The following is a 10,156-nucleotide window of genomic DNA, read 5'->3' as shown; positions in this document are numbered from 1 at the left end:
ACGGACAATTACCACTATTTTCCAGTAATGGATCTTTCCTAAGAGCCAGAAAACACGTAGCTCAACAAGCCAGCAAAGCCATGTATCTTTTATTTACAAAAACCCAAAATGCTCACCTGCCAGTAGACTTAACTATCAAACTTTACCAACACACGGTTCTACCTATTCTTACCTACGGATTCGAAATTTATGGGTTCGAAAATATTAATTTGCTAGAAAAAATAAATAATGATTTTCTTAGAAAAATATCGAATGCTAGGAAAAGTACTCCAATGTACATGTTATATGGAGAAACTGGGACGTTCCCAGTTTCAATATCTATAAAATTCAAGATGATATCCTTCTGGACAAGATTGCTACTAGGAAAAGAAAATAAGATTTCATTTCTGATGTATAAATATATGCTTAACCAAAATGACGTTAGTTTTAAATGGATCTCTAAAATCAAAGAAATTCTGGATTCGGTTGGAAGGTCAGACTTATGGCTTAATCAGGCCCTTCCCCAGCCGCATAAGGCGCCGCGCTACCGCGGCGCTTAAAACACGAAATATAGCTTCCCGCAGCGCTTAAATATCCCGCGCGGTGCCTCAATTATTAGCGCAGCGTCTTAAATCGGTAAGCAATTTCATCCCCGTGAAATACCTCAGGTAAAGTTTATGAATACACAGTGTAGCTGGCTGTTTACCGTGTACTGATAAGGGTTTAAATACGACACGTGTTGATGAAAGTGTGTGTTTTCACAAGTTTGCGGTTAATTGGAACAGGAGTGATTGGAATATAATTAGTTAAGGATCATAATTAGTCTATGCAAAGAAATGGGATAACAGTTGGTGGCGGCATGCATGGGTAAGTTAATTGTTATCGTGTAATAATTAGCAGAGAAAGGCAACTGTATGAAAATGACCAGTGATTGTTAGAAGTTTGAAATCATTGTTCTGGATGAACGGAAGCAAACTTTTTCAAGGATGTTTAATTACTATTGTTTAAGGTGCTATTAATTTCTAAATATTAAACTTTAACAACTATGATATTTTTGTTTCACTTTGCTTTTGTATCTCTCAAAGTAAACATGAAAAGACCAAGTGATACAAGTTTCAGTGAAATAACATAATTTAGGGAAGGTTACCTTACCATCATTCCTGGGAAAGACTAGTTCCAAATAAACTGCCTACTTTCTCACTTAAAGAACCGGGCTAGTCGGTAAAAGGGATGAATGAATTCTATTCTGCTTCTTTTCAAGGAAGTCAATATTTCTATGCGAAAAAAACATTGATTTGTTTAGAATCTCTATTTACTGAATATATTTACAGCATCATGTATGGTCCAAAGAATTTTAGAAAAAAAAAACAAGAAACTTATCAACAACAAAAAAGTTATGATTCATTTTGTCAAGTCATTGAAACATGTCATTTTATTGTAAGGTGTGTTTCATTTCAGGCTCTTTCAACACACTTTTCCATTGAAGAAGACTGGGCAGTTATTGGAATGGGCACAGGTGAAAGCCACCGTTACCACAGATGAACACTTTGAGCACAATGGAGTGGATTATTGGTAATCTGTCCGAGTCTCACCCAAACCTGTGCAAAGTCGCTACAGTGGGACTGCTTCTACCAACCTCCACAGCTGGTGTGTATACATGTTCTTTCTGAAACTTGCTGCTTGCAGTAAAATACATAGTTAAACTTGAAATACAGAACCTGCTTCTCTGTGTAAAAAAGCTGCAATAGTGTTATTAACACCCACAAATATTTAACAGAAATACTGTTGCAATTCATTGTGCAAAAGAACAAAAGATAAATGTCAAATCTTAGGAACTTTTACAATATAAATCCATCCTTGGTTATCCTTGCTCTGGGAAAATTAAAAATACTTTTTTTGTACTTTCAGATTGTGAGAGAGGTTTCAGCAGTTGAATGTGTAAAGACCACCCACCATTCACCAGTGAGCATGAAAGTGCTTATAATGCCTTACTCATGGTGTCCATGCAGGGACAAAAATTGAATGACTTTAATTTCAGTGGTGCAGTAAAAGAATGGCACAGTGCCAATGACAGACACTTCTATAAAAAAATGCCTATATATAGATGTGTTGTTAGTGTTAGTACAAAAGAAGTGGAAGGACATATGTGTTGTTTCGAAAATACTTATAAAAGAAGTGGACATCTGTGTAGTGTATATGATATATTGATGGTTATATGATTATGTGAAAATGTAGAAGTAATGAAATACATGTTGTTGTGTTTTTTTTGCATATGGTATACTTAAAAAAGCACCATTTGGGTTCGATTTTTTAAAAAAATTCGAACAGGGGAGGGGAAACCCCTCCTGCACCCACCCCTTATCCCGCCACACAAACTTTACCCCAGCGCCTTAAAAAATTTCTGGGGAAGGGCCTGGCTTAATCAAGATGTAGCACTAAATAAAAGTACACCAAAAAGAATAAACCAAACTCTTGTCGACCAGTTCAAACAACACTGGCATAGCCAAATGCAGCTTTCAACAAAAGGTCTGTTTTACAATAGCTTTAAACATTGCCATGAATATGAAAATTATTTCAATGTACTAAGTAGGAAAGATTATCTAACGCTTCTTAAATTTCGCACCAGCAACCACAGATTTCCAGTTGAAACAAGCCGTTATGATGGAACCCCATTTCAGGAACGTATATGCCCACTGTGCAGTAATAACTCCGTCGGAAATGAACGACATTATCTACTCAGTTGCGAATTCTTTAGGCAAGAAAGAAATAGATACCTGCGCGATTCGAATATTCAGGATAGCGATCTTTCATTTCGACAAATTATACAGTCAACAGACGCAAATTCGCTAGTGCATCTCTGCTCTTTTCTACGAATTATTATTTCTAAGTTTTGATATTGCCTCCCAGTTGCAGATACGCAAATAACCTTCCTTTTTTTCTCAAGTTAGTAATTAAAATACAAAACACTTAAGATAGTAGATATATATGACCTACAAACCTCATAGAGTAAATCCGAGCACGTGTAACCTATCTGTAATTCGCTGTTATTGATCCATATAAGCAAACACTTATTTTTGTCTAAATATAGAATGACAGGTCATTAAAGCCTAATCACATACTCCCACGCTTTACTTTAAATCATTGCGACGTATTATGTAGTTCCTACTGAACTTATATATTTCGTAATCTCCCTTGTGTGTGTGTGTGTGTGTGTGTATTACTGTGTTTTTGTCAATTAACTAAACATCTTTTTTTCCATATTTGTTCTTTAGAAGTTGTTATTAAACGTGAGTTTATCATGTATTTGTGTTAAAGGAGTAAATGAGTTCCCCCTCAATACATATATACATGTATTTGTTAACAATTGATTGCACTCTTTTTTTTTTTTTTTTTTGCAGGTTACTACCGGAACTAGTTTTGGCTTTATTCAAATTTATTTGTATATCCTCATATAGTATTATATAATACCTTGGGTGAATAAAGTTATCTGTCTGTCTGTCTGACCATAAATAAGAAATTAAAAGATAATTATGCAACTTAGAAATGACTTAAAAGAAATGAAATTCAATTGATTAAAGAAGTGCAATTAACAATTAATATGTCACTTGAAAATGACATAAAAGAATTCAAATTCAATTGATTAAAGAAGTGCTAGGCAACCAATTAGTGACTCTAAATTGAGTAAAACATAATCATGATTGACCACTTACTGATCAATCAATTAAAGATTATCAGTTTTTCGGGGATAATCCGATTATTTCCATGGTGCTTTTGAAGTCTTTTGAAGAATTTCTGATCAAAGGAAAACATGAAAGAAACAGTGAGTAATTAATATTATCCTAATAGTGTAGCTTTTTATTGTAAATATTCTTAGATAAAATATTTTTTTTAAAATCAAACAATAATTCTATACCAAAAATTGATTGCAATTAAAAGTGAGAGAATTTAATTGGTTCTGATTATTATATATACTGTAGACTTATTTTCTTAGTTGCATGTCTTCTTGAAACTTTGAATCTGAATTATTGTGATACGGAATATTTATAATAGTAAACATTGTGTATTTAACCTAAGTTGGAATATTTTCTGAATTTAATATCAGATTATTAATAAAAGTGCAATTGTGGACAATGTCTGACAATGATTGTGTTGTTTGTGATAGGGAGGTTACTGCAAAATGTGAAGCTGTAACATGTGACGTGTGTGACAGGTGGCGCCATAGACTATGTGGCACAGGTATGTTATATTAGCTTTGTTATGAATTATTTTTTATAACGGTAGTCATTTCTTTATGAAAACTCCTTTGGGATATTTAATTTAAACATATCAACCAAATTATAGTGAGCCAATAGTTATAACCTTGATAACATATATTTGATAAGGTAAGAATAGTAGGGTGATGTTTTGATTTAAATTTTAATGCCTTTTTTATTTTTTTATTTTTGGTCTTTGATATATTAATATATATAGATTTTAATGAAGATATGTTTGATTGATATTGATCATTTCCACTTATTTTAGATGTTAGAAGTTGGAATATATGCTAAAACAATAAAATAATTTTAGGAGATAGTCCGGTAACTTATTTGACTGATAATGTTAGTATGTTAAGTGTGAATTCTTATGAAATTCCTGTAAATTCCTGTTTATTTCCCATGTGTCACTGATTGGCAACAGTTACTGACACTTGATACAGAGTCTTTATTCTCCAGAAAGATATAGACAGACTGGGTAATTTTCAATTTCTTAGTTGAATTAAATCACATTAACAAGAAATACAAATATTTTCATATATTTTATAACATAAATAAGTTATCAAAATTATTACTTTCTCATTTTAAAATGCAAAACTGACAGTTAATTTGACTGTTTTTAATTTTATGTTGTAATGTAATGGGAAATTGTTATAATTTCAGGGTGGCACCGAAAACTGAACACAAAGGCCGGCAGAGGGAAGGTCAAGACCTACCGCCTTCTGGAGATCCTCCTTGTAGAATCTAAGTTGGTGAATCTAGAAGTGACCAGACTTCTTGAAGGAAGTACATCCCGTCGATGTCGCCTCAGTGACGAATGGTTGTTTGATTTATGGGATCAGTATGATAACCATGACATTGTGTGTGAAGAATTCCTTGGAAATGTGGGAACGTATTACGGACAGTTTTAGGTGATAAGGAGATGTATTGTGACCAACATTAACTGTGCCACTGTGTCTGATGAAGTTTGAAACTTGCCCAATTGAGTTGTGATAGGTGTATTATATATTTGCTATAATGCTTGCTATGTGAATAAGTCATGTAAATAAATGTATTGTTTTTTCATGTGATTAATGAATATCTAAATAAACCAGTAAACATCTTACCCAGTTGTAATTTATTGTCTAGAAGGTATATTACATGAAATACTATTGCTTGTGTTTTGAATACGTTTTATGATATCTATACAGATAATCAGTTGCTTGGGGTGAATCAAGAATGAGTTTGTTGAAATTTCCAAATATTCATTAAATGCAACAGTAGACCAAGTATTGAAATCAAAAGAAATAATTCCCTTAAAAAAACACTCCTATTAAAGGGAGATAATTACAAAATTTCATAAAAAGTAATAAAATACATATTTCCAACATAGATACAACTCTATGTATAATTGTTTAATTCCTTAAATGAATCTGTAACAGAATATGTAACAGAAGACTGAAACATGTCATAAATTGTTGCTAAAATGTGTTTGACCATCTTTAATGATATTAAATGACATACAAAGGCAACATCTGAAATGATCCATTTACATGTCATCAGACTAAATAATCGTCTGTAAAGATGATTAAAATCAGTATATTTTATATATACTCAAATAAACAGCTTTTATATAGGTGACATGTCATATATTTACATTAAATTTTTACAGTCATAATTTTCACAAAATATCAATAGACGAGATAATAATTGCATAAAATAGATTATGTAAGTGTATAATAATTCAATCTATTAAACAATATAATAATATGATTAAAAGAAACAAAAAAAAAAATGGGGGTGATCTGTCGTCTTCTATTTTGGGGTGATTTGTCTCTTTGGGGTGAAATGTCATCCTATTTTTTGGGGTGAAATGTCATCGGGGTGAGATGTCTGTCATTCCTTTTTTTGCTAATTATGATGTTTGGCTTGCCAGCTCTGCCCGAGTGTATCCGGCGTACGCCGATGTGCACCGGTCTTGCGAGATAGGCTAACCGGCAAATCATATATTTTTGCGATACAAAATCGAGTAAACATTTGAATATTTGGGTTAGTACCAATAAATGTAGAAACATGCTGCAAGAACTATTTGCTAACTTATTTGGAAAAGGCCGCAAGAGAAAATCATAATAAATTGGAAATTTATTTATTTATTTTTTTTTTGTTTTTGCAGCTCTTGTGGCTGAATGGCGTACGCCGAAACGTTCGTTTTATTAATAAACCGGCAAGATTTTTTTCTTGCCGCCCGCATGACCGGCGTGACCCAGGTTGAGTGAAACGAATTTGCCCATAGATCCATGAAAAATAGCGTGCCAAAATCATCAATTTTGCACCTTTTGAACAGTCTACAATGATCCCGCTGCAAGAACACTGTCCAATTTTATTGCATTTCTTAATTTAATAGTCCTTACTGAACGTCAGGACATAAATGGAATAGTGGCCCATCCAGCTCTTTTTTGCGGAAAATAACGAAAATGTTCCTGAGTATCAATCAACAAGCACAGAACCCTTCCGTGAATTGAATTTTTCCGCGAAATGGTGTCTCATTGATCATACAAAGCTACTAGAAGTTAGTTTTCCAACTGACATCAGAATTTTACATGTATCGGCTGTATAAATTTTCTAAAGAACTAATAATCATTATCTCTCACCTTAATTTACAGACATCCAAAATCACGATGTTCTCTTTATAACAAATATTGACGGGGGCCAAAATTCGAAAGTGTACCCTGCTACCTTAAGATTTTTCAGTTAATAAACAAAAGAGGGTTTTACTTGTTCTGAAATTTTATATGTCTTTCGCCAATTCAACCAAATAAAAATGTTTTCAATAGCATAAAAAGAAATCTGTATGAGAGACTCTAAACTTGCCCACCCCTAATGCTCAAATTTAGCCAAAATTTACAAATCGTTGATACGAGACAAAGAACGTACAATACATCCGTTTTTACCATTTTCTGACATTATTTAACGTATTTTGTCATTAGGAATGATAAAAGGGCAATTCTGCACCATTTTGCGAAAATAAAATGTCTCCACCCCTTATTTTCTTATTTCATGGGGTCCCCACCGTCCGACCATCCCCCTGATTGACGAACTGCATAGCTGGTGGGCCAAATATGCGCTGTGTGGGTTAATAACGATAAAAATGATGTTTTTACTGTACCAGAACCTTGTTACTGGAGCTAGAATCCAAAAAAAATCGTATGCGTGTATATTGACTTTTATGTGTCCTCACCGTAACATTTTTGAGCTGCTGTGCCGTCAGGTAGGGTTTTAAGTGCCCAGAAAGTTTAGAATATCGAAGAAGAGGTTCTAAACTATTTGAAATCGCACAAATTTAAGAGTTCTTTCAAAATTTAATTTTGGCAGATTTTCCTTAAGGTAGCAAGGTACACTTAGATGCGAAAATTTTGGGCACGGACGGTCTTACATGTAGCGAGTCGCAATATTGCACTTCCCCTATGAGCAAAATTTGGGTGGCTATTTTATAAATTGCGTGCATGTTTTGTGCTTTTAATTAATGGCAAGATCAGGATTCTCATACAAGAATAAAGAAAGTTATCAAAGCGAAAGGTTTACATCATCCATGAAAAATAGCGTGCCAAAATCATCAATTTTGCACCTTTTGAGTCTACAATGATCCCGCTGCAAGAACACTGTCCAATTTTATTGCATTTCTTAATTTAATAGTCCTTACTGAATGTCAGGACATAAACGGAATGGGGGCCCATCCAGCTTGTTTTTTCGGAAAATAACGAAAATGTTCCTGAGTATCAATCAACAAGCACAGAACCCTTCCGTGAATAGAATTTTTCCGCGAAATGGTGTCTCATTGATCATACAAAGCTACCAGCAGTTAGTTTTCCAACTGACATCAGAATTTTACATGTATCGGCTGTATAAATTTTCTAAAGAATTAGTAATCATTATCTCTCACCTTAATTTACAGACATCCAAAATCACGATGTTCTCTTTATAACAAATATTGACGGGGGGCCAAAATTCGAAAATGTACCCTGCTACCAAAGTAAATGATTTATTTATGGTATTTATAGATTCAACACAGGTACTCTGTTGCTGGACTAGTTCTGGCTACATATAACTTAACTGACGCTAGATTTATTTTCTGTTTGTAGCGTCAGGGATCCGTAACAGCATATTCAGATATTTATAAATAGCTAAAAAATTTCAGCTCAGAGATGTTTATATATGCTGTTACGGATCTCTGACGCTACAAACAGAAAATAAAACTAGCAGCAGTTAAGTTATATGTAGCCAGAACTAATTTATAAACATCTCTGAGCTGACTTTTTTTAGCTATCATCATATCATGCAGGGGTTCCACTAGACCTGAAAACCCAAGAGTCCCAGGACCATTGGGTCCAAATTTTGAAGGGTCCTTTTCCAAAATACAGGAGTCCTGTCCCAACACGTCGATATTATGGACTAAGTTTTCTTATAATAGTAATACGCAGCTGGTAATGCAATAATATTAACCAAAAGTTTTTGTTTTATTAATATTTATTTCATAATAAAAGTCATAGGACTAAATATTCAGTTATGATACAACTGAATAAGTTAACAAATTGTGCCTCCTTTTTGACTTAGAAAGTTTTGCATGCAAGTTACTATCTCCAAAACTAATGCGGATATTGAATTGAAACTTCATATGTGTCTTCGGGGTTATAAAACTAGGTGATAGCGTCAAGTCCCATAACTCTGAAATGCTTTTTGGCCAAATTATGCCCACTGTTTTGCATGCAAGTTACTATCTCCAAAATTAATGCAGATACTGGATTGAAACTCTGTAGGTACTTTAACATTTAGGGTAATATTCCTGCTTCTGGGACAATTTGAATAGTCGAGCATTGGCTGTCTTACGGACAGCTTGTTTTTATCATGAAATGATTACATTTATATATACTAAATTACAGCAAGCTGTTACCAATGGATCCATCTTTGACAGACCAAACCAAACAGGAATCAAGAACATTTCTGCGAGAACGCTATCTACGATTGATGGCTGCAATAAATGATCAACAAGCAGATATCAACATGTATGGGAAAACAAAAGTATCTGGAACTTTGCATGCAATGGATATTAATGTCCATGCAGTGCAAATAAGCAATTTACAAACTCCGATAGGTGTGATACCAGAGGCTACACTGAGGTTAGGAGATATTCGAACAGTTACAATACCAGAGTTTAAGCCATAGATCTTTAACAAAATTTCACGTACCGTAAGCAGTACTGCCAGAAAGATCTGCATCATGGGAAATAAACATTCCTAGGACGGTGTTTCAAGTTGCAAGGCAGAAGGAACTAGTGACCAAAGAGACAGAGGTGTGAGAATGAATAAATTTAACTATGTTGAAGTTTGACAAGGTTCTGATATAGATATTCTAGGTTGCGAATCAAATGAAACTGTGATCCTAGACACAGAGGTCTGAAAATAAATTATCATGAAGTAACTATGAAGAAATTTGACAGTGGTGTTTAAAATTTTGAAGTTGTGAGGCAAATAAAACAGAAGCAAATTATATCACTGATGTAGGTCCATATGGCCACTTTAGGCCTGGGCCTGTATACATAATATTCAGAAATGCTTTGAAACATTTGGTTTCAGACCTGGCAAGAAATTCTGTTACTTGCATACTAGACAAATAATTTTGAGAGTGAGCTGGCTCCTCACCCCTTATATGCTGGTCTATTAACACTCCAGCATATACTAATACTACCACTGCCAGTATTCCTGAACTCCCAGTTCTTAGATGGTTAACTAAACTATGTTGGAGATGAAATCTGCTGTATCAAAAAAATTAGATAAACTCTTCAATGACGCTAAATAATAATCTTTATGAATCGCACTGTCTGAAGGAACAGTGACACTGAAGGTGTAATCTGTATATAGGAAAGTGACAAAGTTTGAAATATTACATAT

General features: G+C 33.9%; 1 long non-coding RNA gene across 1 annotated transcript; it reads left to right on the top strand.

Moving 5' to 3' along the window:
• The first annotated feature begins 564 nt into the window (after window positions 1-564).
• LOC123539238 (uncharacterized) lies at window positions 565-2,402 on the top strand. The gene is made up of 3 exons (XR_006683944.2): window positions 565-846; window positions 1,438-1,626; window positions 1,888-2,402. It is a non-coding gene; the product is annotated as an uncharacterized LOC123539238 (long non-coding RNA).
• Window positions 2,403-10,156: the final 7,754 nt, after the last annotated feature.

The sequence above is a fragment of the Mercenaria mercenaria genome, chromosome 16, assembly GCF_021730395.1.
Source record: "Mercenaria mercenaria strain notata chromosome 16, MADL_Memer_1, whole genome shotgun sequence".
Classification (NCBI taxonomy): domain Eukaryota; kingdom Metazoa; phylum Mollusca; class Bivalvia; order Venerida; family Veneridae; genus Mercenaria; species Mercenaria mercenaria.
This window is presented reverse-complemented; position numbering and strand designations above follow the sequence as displayed.